This window comes from Clupea harengus, chromosome 9 (assembly GCF_900700415.2).
Source record: "Clupea harengus chromosome 9, Ch_v2.0.2, whole genome shotgun sequence".
NCBI classification, from domain to species: domain Eukaryota; kingdom Metazoa; phylum Chordata; class Actinopteri; order Clupeiformes; family Clupeidae; genus Clupea; species Clupea harengus.
In genome coordinates, this window is record NC_045160.1 from 17,287,859 (window position 1) to 17,308,980 (window position 21,122).

The 21,122-nt window shown below is 42.3% G+C and overlaps 1 long non-coding RNA gene across 1 annotated transcript; it reads left to right on the forward strand.

Moving 5' to 3' along the window:
- The first annotated feature begins 1,221 nt into the window (after nt 1-1,221).
- On the forward strand, nt 1,222-16,745 carry LOC116221947. Its single transcript, XR_004164370.2, has 3 exons — nt 1,222-1,657; nt 2,457-2,560; nt 16,233-16,745. It is a non-coding gene; the product is annotated as an uncharacterized LOC116221947 (long non-coding RNA).
- The last annotated feature ends 4,377 nt before the right edge of the window (nt 16,746-21,122 follow it).

Genomic DNA, 21,122 nt, shown 5'->3' on the forward strand with positions numbered 1-21,122 from the left:
AAAAACAAAGCAGAGAAACACAAAGAAAATACTTGACAAGGAAGTGAGACCAGGGCATCAAATAAAACTGGATTTTTGGTGGAGTAATTTTAAATGGTATGTGTGGAACTACATTTTCATGATTGCTGGCTCGACCAAGCTCATTTACATGTTCGCCTGTTCGAACAGTTTGACACCAAAGGGAGAAGACGATGGTTAGAAAAAGAAGAATACGTTTTCAACATCACTTTCTAGTCACCTGAAATGTTTGCTCTGAGGTGCTGCTTGTCATATATCTATTGATAACAGCTGCATTTTTTGAACATTATTAGAAAGTCGAATGTGTGATTAAAAAAGAACAAAATTCTAAAAATATCTGACATATTGTAAGTATGCGCGCTTCTGAACAACCTTAATGAGATATGTCACCTATTTGGGTCACATTCTAAACACGGCCACATAAGCAGCAGTCTCCTGTACTCTCAAACTATGATACTTCTTGCACAAAGGAATAAACAAATTAAAAAATAGTGATCAGATGTGAGAATAGCATGTTAAGGTATATCAGTAACAACATGGTTCAGCTGATGCGGTCAGACTTACTCTACTCTGGCTGGCCAAAAGTGAGCTATAAAGCTTCATCAGTGATGGTTCCCAAGGAGAAGACACGCTGATGAAATGTATACCTGACCTGTGTTACATGTCAGCCTGTGTGAAAGAGTCTGCTGAGTGTGTCTGCTAAGTGAACACATGTCAATTCTGTAAAGCTTCAAGTCAGAGGCATAGCAGCCTTTCTCTGTTTGGAGGTTTGGAGGAAGCTTTACATACACCTGATTCTGTTTGGGGCCAGATGAGGTTGTTTTGATCGAACCATTCAAAATCATTTTGATTTCATTTCCAGAAAGTCACAGTCACAGTATTATTATAAGATACAAAAAAGCCTTCTGGATGACTAAGACACTGTTACTCTTTGTCAGGGTCATTTCATATTATCTTCTAGGAAGTAATTTGTTCACTGAACATTTCACCTGCAATTCCAGCCCACATGCCCATTGTGGACTACCGCCTCAGAGACGCAATAACAATGTCCAACGCATCGCCAGCCATTCAAGTAACCACCATCATAAGTAAACTCATCAGACCCAACCAACACTTCAACATAAAACAAAACAGTGTTCACTCAATTGGTTTGTTGCTTGCATCAATGGCTGCTTAGGTATTCAAGGACCTTGGAAACTGGCAGGACACTGGAAGCAGTTTACTCAGACAAAAGGCCATTCAGAGAAAAAGGGGACCGAGTGTTTAGAAAATGTCACTGATAAGGTCAAACCGAGATTTCCAGCGCAGGCATTACAAAACGTAGAACTGAATAGATGGGCCACCTAGGGAGAGTAAACGACATCTTTGAACAAGGGAACCAAATGTCAGTGGCTCGTCAGATGGATCGAGATTTCCGACGTGAACGAGTGTAAATGGGTGCTCTATTCAACAGAGGAAGCGGCGACCATCTATCTCCACACTGAGAGAGAGAGAGACAGAGTCTGCAGAGAGAGACAGTGTGTGAGGGTGTGTTAAGCTCAGCATTAGTCTGCCGCAAACAGACAGTGATTCGAGTTTTGATTTTGTTACGAGTGGACATTTTCCAGCCCACTCGAGCCTGTAGCATCCATCACTAGGGGTGAGTTAGTCTCTTCTCCTTAACAAAACAGTTTCATATTTGAAGCAGTTTTTTGAGCCCATCTCTCAACATGTTTGCAGTTTACGATCAGTAGCCACTGATGTTTGAAGGAATTTGAACATATCGCAGATCCAAACCATTTGGGTGTCCAATGCATAATGATGAGACCTGCTGAGGTATCCTAAATGGTGATGAGCTTCATATGCGATGTACTGTATATTCCAATATTAAAGCACTCGGCTATGCAAAAACAATATCCCTGTGCAGCCATGTCACTGTGGCATTTTATCTAAATTCTTTGTGCTAGAGTCCTTAGATGTTTTCTTCTGCTACATTGCACAACTCAGTTGGCGCTTGGCCCAACTCAGTTAGGTGGGAGGAATAAGGTGAAATCAATGTTAGTTGAGCAGATCTCTTTCTTGGTTCATACCACACATTGCCTTCAGCCCAAATTAAGTAAACAGAATGGAAATTGACCATGAAGTAAGATTTAAGGGAACATTTTACTATTTTAGTGGTTGACCTTTTCTTCCCTCAAGGAGGCGCAGTTCCTAAATAAGCGTGTGTGTGTGTGTGTGTGTGTGTGTGTGTGTGTGTGTGTGTGTGTGTTTGTGTGTGTGTGTGCTTTAGATGGAAATGCAAGATAACAGTTCTTATAGGAAAACTCATTGTTTATAGCACTCATTCATTACTCCTGTTCAGGAGTCAATTTGCTGCTGCCTTTAAACAGGCCCATCTAATAAACCACATTGCTGCTTTGAGTATGCAGACATTTTTATTTTCTCCTCACCCACTTCAGCACCTCTCCCTCTTCCTCTGGGGAAAGGCTCCTGCCCCTTTCCATCTCCAACAAGCAGGATCCCTGAGTGGGTGACCTTGTATCATGGCAACTTTGACACAAAAGTAGGTGAGAGACTCTTTACTTTACTCTTTGTTGATTCAAGTCAACAAAAAAGCTCACCATAGCTTCGTGATGTGTATCACAGAAGTCTAGTCGTTAGAATCATTTGTAAATGCATTTTTCATAGTTTTTCAATCCAATCCAATGCAGAGTTATTGGGGAGATAAGAGGGAACCAGAACTTATTGTGTTTTTTTTCAGGTACTACATTTTTTGGTTTGTTTTTGAAGCACTCCAAAAATCCTTCAAGATTTAAAATGATTTCAAGATTTTTGATACACTTGTTATGTTATATGAACAATCTTATTATAGGCCAAAGACATACATTTGTTAGGTTACATGAATTATCGTATTATAGGCAAAAGACATACATGTGGATAATCTGCACTGGGTTGGAAACACACACACACACACACACACACAGAGACACACATCCAGAGAGAGAGGGAGAGAGAGATAGACAGAGAGAGGGAGATAGTGAACCAGAGAGAGAGAGAGAGAGGCAGACAGAATTACAGAAAATCGTAGTGATATAGAATCTGCAGCAATCATTATCCAAACTGGGGTGATAACAACTTCCTTTGCCAATATGTACTCTCTACCGTCATTTACTTTCCCTTTCTTTGTCAGAAAGTCTTTTGAGTATCCATTGTGCTTCAGCGGTATAAAGCTGTGTGTGTGTGTGTAGGAGACGGGATGTTTGTAGGGGAGAGACACAGTGTTGCCTTCCTCAGCGAACCGTAGTTATGTATTGACTCATCCAGTCCAGTGTTCAGTCTTCCCCCTCAGAGTGTGTAATTACGATGTCAGCTTCTTGTAGATGCTCCCACACAAGGCCACGGCAGGATGTGAGGTCACCAGTCGTATGCTGTGATATGCTGGCAGTAGAAGATGAGGGAGACAGTTAGAACAGCACAGTAATTATGAAACAGGTTGATTCACTGAAAAATGTTGGGAGGCTAGCCTACAAGGCTAACAGGGTATGCATTTATTAATATTTTGAACTTAGAGTAAATATACTATAACAAATGTATAATGCTAAGTTTATAGTTTGTTAATATTGGCCATTGACTTGCACTTTACAACCAGGATCATTTACATCAGCATCTTCAAACGTTAAGTTATATTGCACGCTGATATGAATACTGCACCGAGGTCAATCACTGCTATCAATTAACATTTTGTAAGAAAAACTTGAATCAAATTGTTATTTTAAACAGGTATTGCAATATATGGTCAATGATACGTGAATGTTTTGCAGACATCACCTGCACTTGCATGCTGTAGTAAAAGTTAAATATTATATATGACCTAAAACATCACAAATAGTTGCTTTACACACTTTCAAGTCTTATTTTTCTGTGGTTGGATACGTTTTCAAGAGTAGGAATATTGGCAGAACACTGAAATGTTACAGACAGGCTCGAGGAAAAGGCCCTAAATCTCAAAGAAGTGAGACTATTGAGAGGAGACAACCTCATTAAGATGCCTTTTACAGTATGATACATTTTTCTTTAAGGGACTTGACCGTAAAAAAATACATTGATGCTTAATTACATCAACACAGATATCCCTACAGTGTACACTGTGAAACGAACAATGAAGTCTTTGCAGTACTCGTGACCATGTCCTTCAAATTCGCCCAAGCAATCGCTCATTTTTCTCAGACAACCACTGCAATTGTCAGACTGTAGTTTCAAGGTGTTTTCATGCGTCATTGTTTTCATGTTTTGTTTCCTAACCTTTATCTTGAGGGCCCAAAGGCTTTGTTTGTTTCCATAAAGGAGAATGTGGTGGAAAGATTTGTCATGATGCCAAAGCAAGGTTATGGACCAAAAGAACCAGCAAAGCAATCCATTCAATGAAAAAGAAAAGGAAGGTGGCTTGATTGCGTATTTAGGAACAGCAGACATAAGCTGTCCGACTCCTATGATGACAAATGAAGGCGTCTCTTTCACGTGCTAAGGCCTTTCAGCCATTTAGTTGTGTGATTAATGCTTTATTTAAGTAGTGCATTGGCCAAGTGATTTTGAGGGCTGAGGAAGGTGTATGTTGTGTTCATGAGCAACATCCTGTTTTATATGGCAAAGGGATTTAAAATGTCCATACACAACTCAAGACCATGACCAGTAAATCAGTCTCCTGTCTTCACAAAGTGAACTTGCATGAAGTTGTGCATCGCAACTGAGACCAGCATGCATCCCTTTGGCTGTTTGGGCTACGGTGTATGACTGAGTATGACACTAATACAAAGAAATAGAGAGAAAATTATGTTGCAGTGCCGTTTGCCACAAGCTGTAAAGGTTACAAGGCCATTAAACATCAGCATGACCTCCAAAAACCTCGGCTCTATCTTATAATTTTGCCTGCAGACAGTTTATCAATTGGGCCTGTCTTGTTCGGTAGACCGCATCTCAACAAATTGCTTTAAGTGTTGCTATTCCTAAAAGGGGAATCGAGGCACTTTCTGTCATATTGAAGCATTATGTGTCATGAAATCCTTATTACTGTTACAGTGTGTGTGTGTGTGTCTGTGGTAGTCTTATGTCACATGTACTAGTTTCATTGGAGCGTGTTGAGCTCTGGCCAGATTTGGGATCACTGGTGAGGGCAAAACCAAATTGTCTTGGACTTATTATAGACGCTTGTGCATTTTGGCTTTGCATCTCCAATAGCACAGTCCATCAGTGGAGCCAGATTAGGTCTCTATCAGTGATTACCATTCCCATGCCCCACACGTCTTATTTTAGGCAGCAGAGCGCAAGCAATTAGGAACCATGCGGATTTCCGATCCCAGCAATCTTGGACAGACCAGGAAACATAAAGGAACTGTGAGCGCTTGACCTGCATGTTAGAGCTGCTTTTCAGAGAGAGAGGGATGAGCTGATTTGTGCTCCCATGCCTGGTGCTCTCTGGGTGGCCTAACACAAGGTAAAGGTTTAGTGTCTAGCAGACACTGTTGTCCACAGCGACTTACACAGGCAACTTGCATTGGCTGGGAATCGAACCACCAACACCAACTAACCCTCATCTAAGTCCAGGCCATCTCCCTTTCCCCTTCTGGACATTTGCTTTTACTTGCTGGCATGTGATTTTGTACACTAACTGCATAAAAATGGAACATGTGACGGCGAAGTTGTAACCAGAATAAGAGAAGACATTATGATTAATTAGGACAAATTGCTGAGAGACATTATATTTCAGTCACTAAAAAAGGCGACTATGAACTTGTGAAGGAATACACACCATGCATGTGGTGCAATTTGAAAGCATGCAAATTGAGATCGTCCTTGCTCGCTTGTTGATGAAGTTAGAGTTCTATTGCAAAGCTGTCCTTGACCTTTGGTTGGTTGGTGGAGTCTGGGTAAAAGTCTCAGCCATGAGCTGTGGACGTCGGCGTGTTTGCCCGTCCTTGTCCTCCGCGTCCCTCACAACTCTTGGCTGAGGCCCCGGCTCTTCCTCTTCCTCCGCCGGCTCCTGACTGGCAGTGGGGGTCATGGCGAGGTGACGCTAATGAGTCAAGGGGGAGGCCTCCTCTTCCACCTCCAGCAGCCCAGAATCCTAATGCAGGCTGAAGCCCGGAAGACGGGAGCTGAGGCCGGATCAGCCAGGTGCCACCTTCGAGCACGGTATGGAAATGACCTTTTTTGATGAAGATGGGGAGTGCTGAATAATGGAGGAAGAGGTAGAGGTGGAAGAGGAGGAGAGCGAGAGATGAAGCTCTCTCAGTTCTGCCGCCATAAGTCATGGAGAGAGGCCTTTGGTTGGAGGCCATGGCTGCCTGCTGCGTAAGCTGCACCTGCTGGGAGACGGACTGTGCAGACGGACTGTGCAGACGGCTGAGCTTTTGAATGCAGAACACAGACAGCCTGAGGGCCGTCATCTCCTCGTTTTACTCACTGTTTACTCTCTGGCATCCACACACGGCGCGCTCCCTCTCACCAGAGTCACCTAAAGAGTATCTGGTCACACAGACCTCCCTTAGAAATCCTCACAGCTATGTTGTTATGTTGGATCCCATAGTGAATTTCAAGCAAATAAAGATATAATAGAGACATAACATTGGTGATCTTGGTTTGAAGTAAATCATTCACCCGTCATGTCCACACTTAGTTAATTTAATGAATGAATTTTGCATTTTTTTATTACTGCAAGTCATGATTACCATTTGTCAAAAGCATTTACTAAGAAATACATGTATATTATATTAGACACGCTTCCTACCCACACAGTTAGCAATCTATAGGCTAAATATCAGCAGCACGACTCCATGATCTCTCATGTGGCATAAGACTGTGTGTGAAGGGGCAATGACCTTCACTGTAAGACCTTCACTCTGACTTCTAACAGTTGGCTCCACCTCAACTATATTACTCCCACCCCTCAGGTCATGATCAGTCTTAGTGGGCTTTCAAAAAAATAGACATATCTGGAGTTTTTCACAGACTTCAGCTTGAATGTCTGAGATGCCAAGATGGAGACATTAATCAGAAACTGGACGTCTGCTTTTTTTTCAAATCAATATCAGAGTGCTCATCTCATCTGCGAGATTTCTTGCTGGAACTTCTTCAGCATGGCGAGGCAGGCTGGCATGCGGTGGGACACCAGATGGAACTCCTTCTCCCTCTGTCAGAATCCGCCGAGCACTCCACTGACTAAAAGCAATCATCTGGAAGCTGTCAGCCAGGATCTGATGGAGGCTGCCCCTAAAAGCACTGCCTTCAGCTGTCACTAAAGACCCCCAGAGCGGCTGGCCCACCCTCTCATTTATTTATATTGGGGAAAAGTTTTTCTCAGGCTTCGCCGGAAATACTCGCGTACATCTGCTTGGTCTGTTTAGTGCCACTTGATGGAACGCCTGCCTGGTCAAATGTTCTCAGGTTACATGCACAGCATCTGGGAAAAGGAAGTGTGTGTGTGTTGGGTGTGTGTTCCACCTAGTTTGAGGGACTGGCACCCTCAGAGAGACTCATAATACAACAAGTCTTTTGCCACACTGGTAAGCTGGGCAGTCTCAAGACACAAGGGTTAGACACAGAGAAAACGTACTGCCTGTTACTTTATAATGGACTGACCTCTATGTATTTGTTAAGCGAATGTTCACCATTACATTTGTGCAATAAAGCAGCCTCCCTGAAAAAGGTTGACGTAATCCTCTCCAAGAAGCTTACATAAATAATTTCCTAAATTAATGATGAAGAGAAATGATTTCTCACTAGCAAATATGCCTATATCCACCATGATTTAACACAACATACAAAATAAAAGTATGTGTCATCCTAATAAATACATTTTATTATGACATTAGCACTTCATTCTGTCATCTGAACTCTGCCCAGTAGCAGTAGTTTACGTGAGCAGACTTTGTTCACAACAAAAAACCAGATGACCCATGAAGAGTTATGCACAGAAATCTCAGACAACAGCCTGGGAAGAGTTTTTTAGGAACATGATTCTATTCTGCCTCTGACACAAGCTGCCATCAAGTACAGCGTAATGCGAAGATTTGACGCTGATTAAATGTTTCTGGATTTTCTCTGGTATTATATTACAGCTTGTTTTCTCTCCACTGCACAGTATTTCATAACTGAGAGTCAGATGCTTTGTTGTTCTGGCAGCTGCAGAGAAGTACAAGGTGTCAGAACCAATGAAAACACAAACAGCTGTCAGTGTTTAAGAAAAAAAAGTCTTGCACTCGTTTTTTATGCAGTGTTGCTGAAGAAAGTGTGTAATTCATCCTTGTTCCTCTTTTATGTTATCATCAACACTGTGGAACCTGATATTCTTTCTAAATTATGAAACAGTAAATTCAAGAAGTTAGCTACAGCTAAAGAATAATTTTTTGCTACAAAGTTTGTTATTTGAATTTGTTGACACCACACCAGCCTCCCCAGATGGAGAAGAGTTTGTGTGAAATGATGTGTTTGGGATTTGTAAATTACAGATCAATACATGAAAATAATTATTAATTAGCCAGCAAATTATAAATTAGCCAGCAAAGACCTTAATGTGTCACGGTTGATTCTTTCTAAAAAATGTAACTTGTAACTTGTGCATCAAGGACTTCAGATGAGTCTGGAACATTTGTGCTTAAAACAGTTAATGATGAGTTAAAACTCCTGACTTCAGTAAAAGTGAGGAGGCTGTAAAATTCACCAACTCAGCCATAGAAATGCCAAACACTCCTAACATGAAATGCAAGTAAACTTTGGTTAAATGGTAAAATACAGAGAGGGAGGGAGAAATAATGAGACCGAGAGAAGGAATGTAAAGGTGTCTGGAATAAACAGAGACTAGGACTTCTTGTCCTAATTGGATGTTGTGTAGATGGTGAGCTCTGTTGGACTGTGTCAAAGCTAAGGCACCAGGGCTGATGGACTCCAGGGCTTTGCTTTGTTCTGGACAGCCTTGCATGGGTGCATCATTTGAGTGTTGGGATTGCTTCCCAGGATTCCTATGGACCCTCGGACGCACGAGGGGGTACGTCATTACGAGAGCTGCCTGTCGGAGAGTTTACAAGGGGATTTTGTGAGTTCTGCGTGGCATTTTATTTATTTATTTCTTAGTTTTCTGTTTTTGTCTATGGATTAATGGTATTGACTGACCTCTTTTAAGAGGCAGAGAATCCATGTATTGTTTTCCTTTGGGTGCTCAAAGCATGCTGGGTGTTACTCAAACTTCAATACCGGAGGATTTAGTACTCGAGGAGTCTCCTCATGAGTGAATGCTTCACAGTTAAATGTGGCTCAGACTAAAGGGAGCACTCTGCATTAAACCAGACAACAACCAGAGCCTTGACTCTGTTTTATCGCAACAGAATACACCTGTATAGGTTACATGAAGATTTGGTAAGTCATGTACCACGGATACTTCACCAGTAGCTGGAGAAAAATCATCCCTACATATTTAAGTAGGTTTTGTTTATGTAAAAAGTGTATGAGGTGACAACTGAACTCTGTGAAACTTTGGCATCCTGTGCCATCCTGGCATCCTGGGCATCCTGGGCATTAATACGATAAAAAAATCAGTAACTCCAGAGCAGATATAATTATTTTGCCCAGTACCCCAGTAGTCTTGTGCCCTTAATGAGTATGATGAGATGAACATAGCCATGCTAACTTACCTGTTCGGTAGAGTTATAGACTTACAAGTGGCACCATAAGCGTCTAGGGTGCTCACAATGGAATTCTGAGTGCCAAGATGCAAGGCTGGAAATGTATTCTCCTCCATATCCTAGGAGAGGCTGATATTTCTCTAAGGAACCAAGGCAACAGATGCGATGGGAACTGACACAGACGGATGATGGCGAACTGAGTGTGGGCTACGCTCGTAGTTCCCAGAAACTGCTGAAGTTAGCTTAATTAGTCCAAGGCCCTTTTAACAAATTAGCAAGATCCCCACTACATCCCTTTGGGAAATGAAAGTAGGGTAAGAGGCAATGCACAAATGCTAACTCAGACGATTTAATGTCTTACAAAAGCCTAGATCTCAGTGAGAGATATTGTGTGTGTGTGTGTGTGTGTGTGTGTGTGTGTGCATGTGTATGTGTGTGAGTGTGTTTGAGGAAGTGAGAGAGAGAGAGGGAAGTGTGTGATTGGTTGAGCGTAGCTTCACAGTCTTTTGTGTAGCTTCAAGTGTTTTAGGGTGAACAGTCTAGCATTTGTAGGAAAACGCGTGGCCAGACTTGTGACTGACCAAGCCACTAATTGTCCACTAATAGATGAGAGAATGACTGGCTTGGAACGTGTGTCATTTTCCTCTTCCATTGGTTTTATAATGCTTTGTTTAGAATCTCTTACAAAGAAAATGAATGGAATTTGTGCTCACTCAAAACTGATCCACATTTCATTCCTTGCAGTAGTTCTGAGAGGAAAAACATGTACGGAATGTCTTTGTGTGTGTGTGTGTGTGTGTGTGTGTGTGTGTGTGTGTGTGTGTCTGTGAATGTCTTTGTGTGTGTGTGTGTGTGTGTGTGTGTGTGTGTGTGTGTCTGTGTGTGTGGTTGTGTGTGTGTGTGTGTGTGTTTTCACCCTTGTCACAAAAATTAATTTATTTTCTGAAAAGTTCCATTCCTCTGATTCACTTGTATTGTTGAAAGTGGAGATTTCCGTCACAATAGCCACAGAGAGAGACATCTGTGAATATCTCTCCTCTCAACGCAATTTGTCTCTCCGTTGAGCTCACAAGAGGCTATTGAATGAAGTACATGGAGGAATTATAATTTCCCCGTTTGTGGAAAAGCCACAAGATCTGGACATCTGTCTTTGTCTCTCTTTACTGTGTTCTGGTGCCCTCCTAGTTTAGCAGGGATAAAAGAACTAGATAATTATAATTAGACACTTTTTCTGAAAGGGTTTTGTGTCTGCTTCTGTGGTCGAGAATTGACCGTGTGACTGTGTCAAACCAGCGTTTCTTGATGAACTGAGAATCCAATTCAGCGGTGTTCACTGGAGGGTCAGGAGCGCAAGGGCACAGGCTGCTGATTGCAGTGGGTAGACAGCCTGGCAATTTCATGGTTTATCTTTGCCTTTGATCCTATCCCATGCCTGCATTTGATCCTTTCCCATTAAAAAACAGCACAAAGTCATGCATTTAATGATGCCTCTGTTCGCTCCCACGTCACAAAATCAGCGGGGAGAATACCGCTCGACATGAAATGAAAAGTGAACAACAGGATTTTTTACAAATGCAGGTCCCATCTCGCATGCACTGCCCCAATTTACAATGTAATTTTCCTTACGTTCAAGAATATATAACAAAAATAAGTAGCAGGTGATTCCGTGAATTGGCTTTTAAAAGACTCTGGTGGCCAGATGTAGTCCAATTTCTGACAGCAAAAATGGGAAGATTGACTTCCACCAGAGGCTCCTCCCTCAGTCGCTGTTGCCAGTGAGCAGACTGTGGCCTTGTGGGAAGATTGACATCTGGCCGTGGGAACAATGAGGGAGGGATGATTTGAAGGGTTGTCACATAAGTAGACAAAGGCAATGCCAATTGGAAACGCAATGAGATCCTGGAAAGAAGCACCAGAACAGCTGCAGTAGTCGTCTGTCGAAAAATGCCTTTACGGATCAGAATATGTATTTCTGTATCATCTGTATCAAAAATGTGTTTCTGTATCTCCATCACGGTCCCTATCGCAGCTAACTGACAAGCACATCTGGGGTTGATTTCGTTTTGTGTAGGCTAACACTGGTTCAATTATTCAATTGGAATTGTCGTCCATTTGCCTGTATACGCCCCAGGCACTCTTTTGTAATGTATTATTATGTAGTTCACTGTGGGTCACACAGGTCAGAGTGTGTAGGGTGACTAGATTTGAGTTTGTGAAAAAGAGGACACTTCATCGTGGGACCCCGCCCCCTCCCCCGCAACAGAGTTTTTGGACATATTTTTCACATGCAGATGACCCCGCCCCCTCCCCCGCAACGAAGTTTTGACATCTTTTTCACATGCAAATGTCAGGTACTATTGTAAACGATGCAACTAGTGGAGGCGGCAAGGTGCTCAGTGTTGCCAGATTGGAAATGGCGTATCGTATCAAATGCTCAAAATGATTGTATTTGGAGGATAATTATCATATCTGGCAACACTGGGAAGGCGGTCGACCAATGACAGTTCTCTCTACAGTCAGAGCTCGCGCAAGAAGGTGGAACGTAAGGGAGATACCCTTTCCAAAACTTGTAAGGACGTAATAACTAGTTTGTGAAAGACCCAGAGAAACACAAATATCCGACGAGTCAAAATCGGATTTTTTAGGTCTCGAAAAGAGGACAAAAGAGGATGTCTGGTCACCCTAAGAGTGTGCCTCTCCAGCTGTCTTTCCAGAAGGGTGGAGAGAGTGCACAGGGGACTTATACTGAGCATCAGAGTGTGGATGAGTAAGACCCATGCATTTAAGCTGCAGCGTTGGTTTCTAGTGGGGTAGTGGTAGAATGGAGAGTCACATAAACAACAAGGAAATCATGCATTCACTTCATGACCTGTACCCAGCTCGGTTGAGAACACACATGAACAATGATGTGAGACAAGCCAGGTGAAAGTCTTTCCAGAAAGATGACATCATTACTTAAGGATAAAAGGTGTGTAGAAGTCAAAGAGCACAAAGCAATACTATTGCATGTTATGACGGTTTCACATGCTGAGTTAACAAAAGACCCTTTAAAGCTAATTTTTCTGTTTTCACAGAAATCTAGCTGCTGTACCTCCTGCTATTGAACAGTTTCCTTTGTGTTTCGGCTGAATAAAATGTGACTACATTAATGGCTGCTTGGGGAGTACGTGATACTGGTAGATTCTGATGAGGGGGGTGGAAGTTATTAGCCTGCAATGGCCTTCATGCAAACTGGATTCCTGGATTTTTCCATGAAAAAGTCCGGCGATCATAACATGCGTACATACATGTGGTTTCTTGTCAGTGTTTCATGTTGAGTCTACAGTACTTGTTGAGTCTTCCATGAACCATGGGATTCACTTGCTGGAAATCATTAACCCCACTGAACAGCCATGACAGAAGAAGAGGGTCATTGAAGAGCATCTCGCAGGGGACAGAAAGAGACTAATAGCAAGCTGCACCTACCTGGTTGCCTGGATCGGCCTCATTGTACTGTGCTGTTCTTCTGTTTATAGGTCAAAGCAGAATCTGATTTCCGGACATGATCTCAGGTATTGTTGGAGCTCTCTGTTGTATTGAGGACATAAGGAAAGGGCAAATCAGTGTAGGGTGACAGCTCTCTGTTAGGAAGCAGCACAAACTGGCTGAAGCTTGTTTCATGTTTGGCTCTCTCTCTTTTCCTTTCCGTGGGCTGTTCGAGTCTCACCTCCAGTCCTACTGATACCTGCAGTAATTAACTTTCCCTTCTTCTGACTTAAAGGAAACAGCCGTGACCTGGTTTCCATGGTAAATGCCCACCCTGCAGGAAGTTAATTAACTTTACACAAATCTACTGTAGTTTTGCTAGTATTGTCATGCAAAGATACACACAGACTGGCACACACTGGCACACACACAAATTCACAAGAGAGTGCACACACACACACACACACACACACACACACACACACACACACACACACACACACACACACACACACACACACACACACACACGCACGACTGTTTTTTATGAGCAACTACAAGGCTGTCTAAATTGAGGGACGAACTCCCCAGCCTGCTTATCAGGGGTCAGATTACAGGTGCTGTATAAAATCCCCATTAGGCCGGCTGGAGGGGGGAGAAACTGAAGCGACACTTCATTTCTCTTTGTGTTGCTGCTCAAATGGAGCGGCATGGTCTCATTAAGGTCTCACCAAACCCCCGAAAGATAAGCAAAACTCTGATGATCAAAGACAGACAGAATCCGCTCAGCTTACCTCGCAGAATGACACACAGAAGACCCACACAAGCCAGAGCAGGGAATCAAGCCATCAGACAGGAGTGGCAGTGTCTTATCCTCAAGTCAGGTACATGCAAACAGACACAATGGAGACTGTTCAAATTATAACAGCAATAACATGTGCAGTGTTCAAAATAATTCAGTTATTTACCACAATGGGAAATATCTACAGCACATTTCTTTAAAAAATCTAGTTAACTGTCCCTGTGAGCAGTCAATAATAAAGGGTATGAAAGCTAACTGAATTGTAAATTGTGACCAAATCTTTGAGCTGCTGCCACACAACTCCTAGTAATGGTGTTTTAGCTCACTGAGGCTTTATAAATAAGGCCATATTTGCATTATTACAAAATAACAATTAACAAGCCAGGTAGTGATTTACAAAAGTGGTGAGATACAAGTAACATCAACATGCTGGAGACGTTTTCGACAGCTTCATTCAAACATTGAGACTGAGATTGAGTCAATGTAATGCCTGTCCCCTGTCCCCTTTCCATTGCTGACCTTACAAGTGAAAAGAAAAACACTGACATCCTTCAGTAACATCTGTGTGTGCATGTAGACCTCTTCACAGTTTCTCAACCCTTCAAAAACCCAGCACTTGCCAAGAGTCTTCCACAACTCTGTTTGTAGTGTGCTGAAGAGCTGGTGTCAGCTCACACCTCTCCCTGGAGTACTCCATGCCCTCCCCACATCCAGTCACAGGCTAGCTGCGGTTATCATGTTCATTTTGTCAATTATTTATTCTCCTATGTTTATTTATTTTTGGTATGGCCACAAGTTTTAATGTGGCTTGAGACTAAATATATTAGAGAATAAAATAAATAAACATATATATATATATATATATATATATATATATATATATATTAATATTTTATTCTCTATATGTTCTCTAATATATTTAGTCTATATATATATATATATATATACACAGGCATTTCCTTCTCATTTCCTAACACATAAGTTATTGTGTTTTTTTTACCCAATACAATTATTAGCTATTTTCCACTGGAATGAAGTCGTGCAGTTTGTCATAAGCTTTCCTCTTCTGCCATCTTTAAAGTCAGGGCAATTAGCAGCTACATGCTGGATTTCTGGATTTCATTTCTTAGGGAGCAGGGGCTCTCTGCATAACAGGGTGAGTGAGGGCCTTTATCCCTTTTCAGGTGGCAGTGGAGCACAGAGAAGGAACTTCTCTTCTCTCAGCCCAAGCTGAGATCCCAGCTCCCTCTTTCACATCCCCCTGTCTCCCTTCGCCAGCCTCAAATTCAAGAAGGCGAGAGACTTGGGTCCAGGCAGACAGCCTTGTTGGTAAACGTCGGCAGGAACAGCAGTCCAGGAAGCGGGGCCATGACAACTGCGAAGATGTGCTGCTAATGACGTCCATATGCTCCCAGAGATAGATTAATGGAGCGGGAAGAGCGGAGCCATTATTCAATAGGCCCGAGCGCTAACAATCAAAAACACGCGCAGATGGAGCCTTGGCTTGCGTGGAGGCTGTGCCACCGGCCTGGACCAGAACGGGCCAAAATATGTACAGTAATGCAGAAGGAAAAAGAAAACAAGACAAAAATGAAGACCCAAATGGCTCCAACACAAACACTGACTCACTCCATCTGGCACATGACGCTCATGCTCACAGAGACAGCAACAGTGGGAACGCTTGATGATCAGAGGTGCTCACAGTTTTCAGCTCAAAAGGAGGATCTTGCATGAAGTTGCACACTCCCACTGATAAAAGATTTTAATGAGGAAAAAGCATGCGATTAAATACATATCTATCCACATGACCACACAATCTGTACATTATCTCTGCATTGCATCTACCTTTACAGGTGATTTAATCAGCAGAGGTGTGATGAGTGCTATGTTCAAATGGAAACACATACCTACATACCTTGAATCCAAGCTCTGACGAAACATTAAAAGCTTGTATAGAAATAAATGGAAGCAAATTGGACACGCTGTATGCTATCTCAGTACTTCGATCGATTTTTATGAGCCGAAGATCACAGAGGCCAACCAAGGACCATGACACTCAGGGGGACAAGTAATCTTGTGATATTGTCACGTTACGATCTAGCACAGACAGCATATCCTTTCAAAATGTGGAATCCTGTTTTAAATGTTCATATGTTCACTTCACATGTTCATCTCCTCTTAACTTGGTCCTCTCCACCACTGCAAGCATATCCCACCCCCGTCTCTTCCCCCAATATTCTCTCACTAACCTCTCCGTTGTTCTCCATTATTATTCTCTGCTCTTTCCCCTCTAGTTTCTGGGCTTCCTGTGATGTTTCCACTTTCGTGACAACACCCTCCCTGGGCTGGCCTCCAAATGGACTGTGATGACTGCAGGGCTAATTCTCCCTGACAGCACATTAATCATTTGCCTATCGAGATTCCTTAAGGTGACTGAGAAGTGATTTGTGGAAGAGGAGCGAGAGCAGACACATCTCTGTCTGTCTGTGTGCTCTGCACATAGGTGTGTTTAAATAGAAATGTTACTCACTCTTTGGAAAGTATGACAATTTGCAACAACTACGATTTACACTCATACTAATCTACTCTGACACTATTTTACCTATAAAATGAAAAAAAAAAAGAAACGTTCATAATGGAAATGTAATTTCAAGACTTACATTCAAGAGTTTTTAAGGCCGCAGATGTATTATGTCAGTCAGATATTTATTTTTCTCTGTCTTTTCTCTCTGTTCTCCCTGTGGTCAATATTATTTATCCCAACCTCTTTTTCCTCTTTATTCTGAAATTAAATACTTCTAATGGTCGAGCATCAAGTTTTTCCTTTTTCATAAGGCACCATGCTAAACAAACACAGATACAATATCCTAAGTAGACAGCAAGTGAACATTTCAAAAGATGATTGTAAGCCCATCTGCATTCAAACCAGTACTTTCTGCCCCACTCATTTCTGCTGTAATTGTCACTGATTGTCCAAGGAAAATTGATGATGTGCCTTTCTTATTGTTCTCTGTTAAAGTAATAATAGAATCCGCTTGGGCAAAGCAAAATGAGCTCAACTCTTTGGGCCTTTATTTTGAGAGCAGGGACACCTGGTAGAGACAGCGGGTGCATACTGCACATATGCTAATGTGATACTCTGTTAGAACTAACTATGGGAATGAAAACACTGGTCAGTAACACTGTCAGTAAAGGTAGCGGCACATTTCCTTCACAACTCTGTTTGATATGTTGGCCTAAACTCACCTGTCATAAAAACTGGACTGCTCCCATGAAGCGAACATAGCCCCCAATCTACTAACCTAAATGGCTATAACCTGTGAGTTCTGTTTGACTTCTCTATGCTTTGGTTTTATAGTGTCAGTTAACTGATTTTGATAGCTCCATTGCTAACCAGCCAGTCTGCTAACTGGTCGACAAGCTAATTAAATTTCAAACTTTAATGGTGGGGATCTAAGAAGTCCATTCTAATGCTAACGTTTTCCTTTTGAAAACCTGATTAATCTGATGTTATTTTACCTCGTCTTGACATTGCATATGCAAAAGAAAATCTGTATTTATTAACATTTATGTCTAGTTTGTCAGATACTTGTGTCATATAATTTAACTTAGCTAGAACTTTACATACGTATTTCCAAATCTGCATATTTGACATGCTGATGGATGGAGTGTGTTCTCTCAATGAAGAGAGGAACAATGTGACCAGGACCTGGAAGACATCCTTCCTACAATCATCTGTGGTGTGTATAGAGAGAGCTGAAGGAACAGTGGGGCACATTTATTTTTATACTGGAGACTTATAGATAAGTAGGGTGACCAGACGTCCTCTTTTACCCGGACATGTCCTCTTTTCGAGACCTAAAAAATGTGTCCGGCAGGGATTCCAAAATCGTCCGGGATTTTGCCTCGTCGGATATTTGTGTTTCTCTGGGTCTTTCACAAACTACTGTTTACGCCCTTACAAGTTTTGGAAGGGGTATCTCCCTTACGCTCCACCTTCTTGCGCGAGCTCTGACTGTAGAGATAACTGTCATTGGTCGACCGCCCTCTAAGTGTTGCCAGATGCACGATAATTATCCTCCAAATACGATTATTTTAAGCATTTGGTACGATACGCCATTCCCAATCTGGCAACACTGAGCACTTTGCCACTTCCAGTAGTTTCATTGTTTACAATGGCACATGACATCTGTATGTCAAAACTTCGTCAAGGGGGAGGGGGCGGGGTCACCTGTATGCCCTGCGGTCCAGTTCCAGTATACACTACCCCGCCCCCTCCCCGGCAACGAAGTGTCCTCTTTTTCACAAACTCAAATCTGGTCACCCTATAGATAAGTCAGCTGCAGAAATTATTCAGCATAGCACTTGGTTGTAGAATACTGATAACTGATATTGTCTGTTGCTGCAAAACAGTAGGAAAGTATGAATGTTGCAGTGTACTGGTCAGAAAAATTTGCTACAGATCTTGTCCTATCATATCATGACATTGCTGCCAGAGACACAGCCAGAGCGAATGCATACTGACAGTGTTCATAGCTATATCACTGCTGGAACACATCTTCTAAAGAACACGTCTTCCCCATGAACTGTTGAGGCCCATTTTTGTTGTACATTGCAAGCACACTTGATACATTTACTATTACATCAGGTTTTGGAATAGATGCAGCTGTGAGTGCTCATTATATCATATGAACACATATTGTCTACATGTGGGGAATGGTCCCTTTTGAACAGTGCGGATGAAGACCTGTCAGAGACAGTGGTGATGCAACTGCTTGAGCCTGTCATGGGTAAAGGGGGGAGTGTCACTGTGAACAATGCCTGTGTATCAATCTCAGTGGCCAGCAAGCTCATCGCCATGACAGCAAGGCTGCTTGGAACCATGAGCAAAAGATGAGATGAGAGCTGGTGCCCTCTGTGAAGAACAACACGTCCAGAAAACTGCTCATCATCAGTGATGATTACTACTGGAACGACAGCACTCACTGTCTCTGCATACATGTTCAGGGTACCTGAGAGTATCTTCTTAGCACTACATGCTATTGTAATAATAATAATAGCAATAATAGAATAATAATAATAATACTCATTTCATTGACCTGTCACCATTTCACAGTCCTGTGAAAGATTGAGGAGAAATGGGTGGGAGACAAAACAACTAAAAAGACATAAATGATGAAACAGGAGTTTTATAACTAGATGAGCAGTGAGACAGGAAGGCGGCTATAATTCTTTTTTGGGTTATGGGTATGTCATAACTGTCCAGCATGTTAGAACACACCGTCTAATAACATTTTTGGGTCTTATTACAATTTGGGCATTTATAGTTCAGGCTTGTGACATAACCATTTGCCCATGATGGAATATTTATTTGACCCTTATTAGATTTGGGCTCTTCACAAGTCATTGCAGAGTTTAATTGGAGTGGCACAGTGGGATCTGGTCTCTCTGTGCTGGACGTTTGAGCACAGGGGACAGGCAGCAGGATGGCAGCAGAACAAAGGAGGTTTGTGGAGAGTGAGCGTCTCAGAGAGGCACTGAGGAGTTTTATTGACAGACGCAAAAACAGAATGCAAGAGTAACTGCTGTAAGTAAATAGATGTAGAGCCCATCTTGTTGGCAAATGATCAATAAAAAAAATTACGAACTATGAAAGGAACTTATGAAGAACAAGTGGATGTGGTTAAGCTGAATTCTGCCAACCCCCCATTCCTTCATTAGAGTCTTTAGTCTGTTTAGAATAGTACCACACAAGGTGAGGAATAATTGAATAGACTCTTAAAGCAAATGTAACCTTGGCGTGTTTTTAATTATCCATGTAGAAATGGCTACATTGATTTAAATGCAGTGTTTTGTTCTTTGGGCGGAGCTGCATTTAGACCATAAAAGCCTGCAGGGATATTTTTTTGTCTATTAAAAGGAGAATGAAAATCTTTGTACAAACATTAATAATACATCAGGCTTCATCCAAATAATTTGACTTCCACTGTGTTCATCTCCACACCGAGGCATGTAGGGTCAGGGTATTATGGTGGTGCTACCAGGACTGCAACCTTATAACCTCCATACAGATACAAGACACAGGGGAGTAGCAATGGCAAAAAATATTCTGGAATGTATCGTAGAGTGACTAAATGAATGTGCTCCCAATACCTGCAACCCTATTATCTACTAGTAGTTTATCCTTAACCTTTACCTTCACCTCACACACACCCTGACCTTTGCCCCCACCCTGAGAAGCACCTTACCCTCACCATACCCTCAATCCATTAAGATAAAACTATGTGCCTGATGGAACCGAATATTGCTGATTTCCTATTGTGTCAGACATGAACTGAGTGCTTACATTATTTTGTACCATCTTACTCTGTAACCCATGCCCCTGGATATGCACTCTGTCTTTGTCTCAGTAAGAGCAAATAGCTCCTTCCCCACAGATAGCCTCCTTCCGGCTATGAACCAGCCCCCCCTCCCCCCTTAACCTTTTGACCTCTGTCCTCACCCCCCTCAGAGGACCCGCTCTCCCCCCATTGTCTCCCCTTCTGGCCAGTACCTATAGGGTGTGGTCTTATCAGCAGTCCCCTGTATTCTCCTACCTGACTGAATGGTATGAATGCCAACACCTTCTTACTGTCTGGTAGGCCATTTTCTGAGCAACACTCTTAGAGGGTGTCTCCACACTGAAATAAACAAAAAAGAAATCTAGACTACGTCTTCCGGTCCATTCTTCAAGTTTGGCATGCTCATTAGATTCTAACATGCCATACTAATTGGCAATAGATTTGTGGCTAAAACAAGCAAATTATTGGCTATTATTGATATGAAATAAGACTAGATGGCCCATGGAGAATGAGTGCCTCCTGTGTCTGTATGTCTCCTGTAACTAAAGCGTGTGTTGGCACTAACACCTAACAGCTATACCACTGCCCAGTACACTGAACTGTACAGTGTTTGACTCTGATGTAATAGAATGGGATGTCAGAATGGCATTCCGTTGTGACTTTTTCTTCGTGCTGTCGCCACCTTAGCTGCTCTAGGCTTTTGTCTTTATCCACACAGCTGCCCAGTCATGTGAGGTGATCTGTAGATCCTTTGTGAGGAGAGGCTGGGGGAGATCAGGACACTCTAGTTGCAACAAGGGAGACAATTAGCCACTGTAGTGGACACTGCTAGCTGTCAACAAC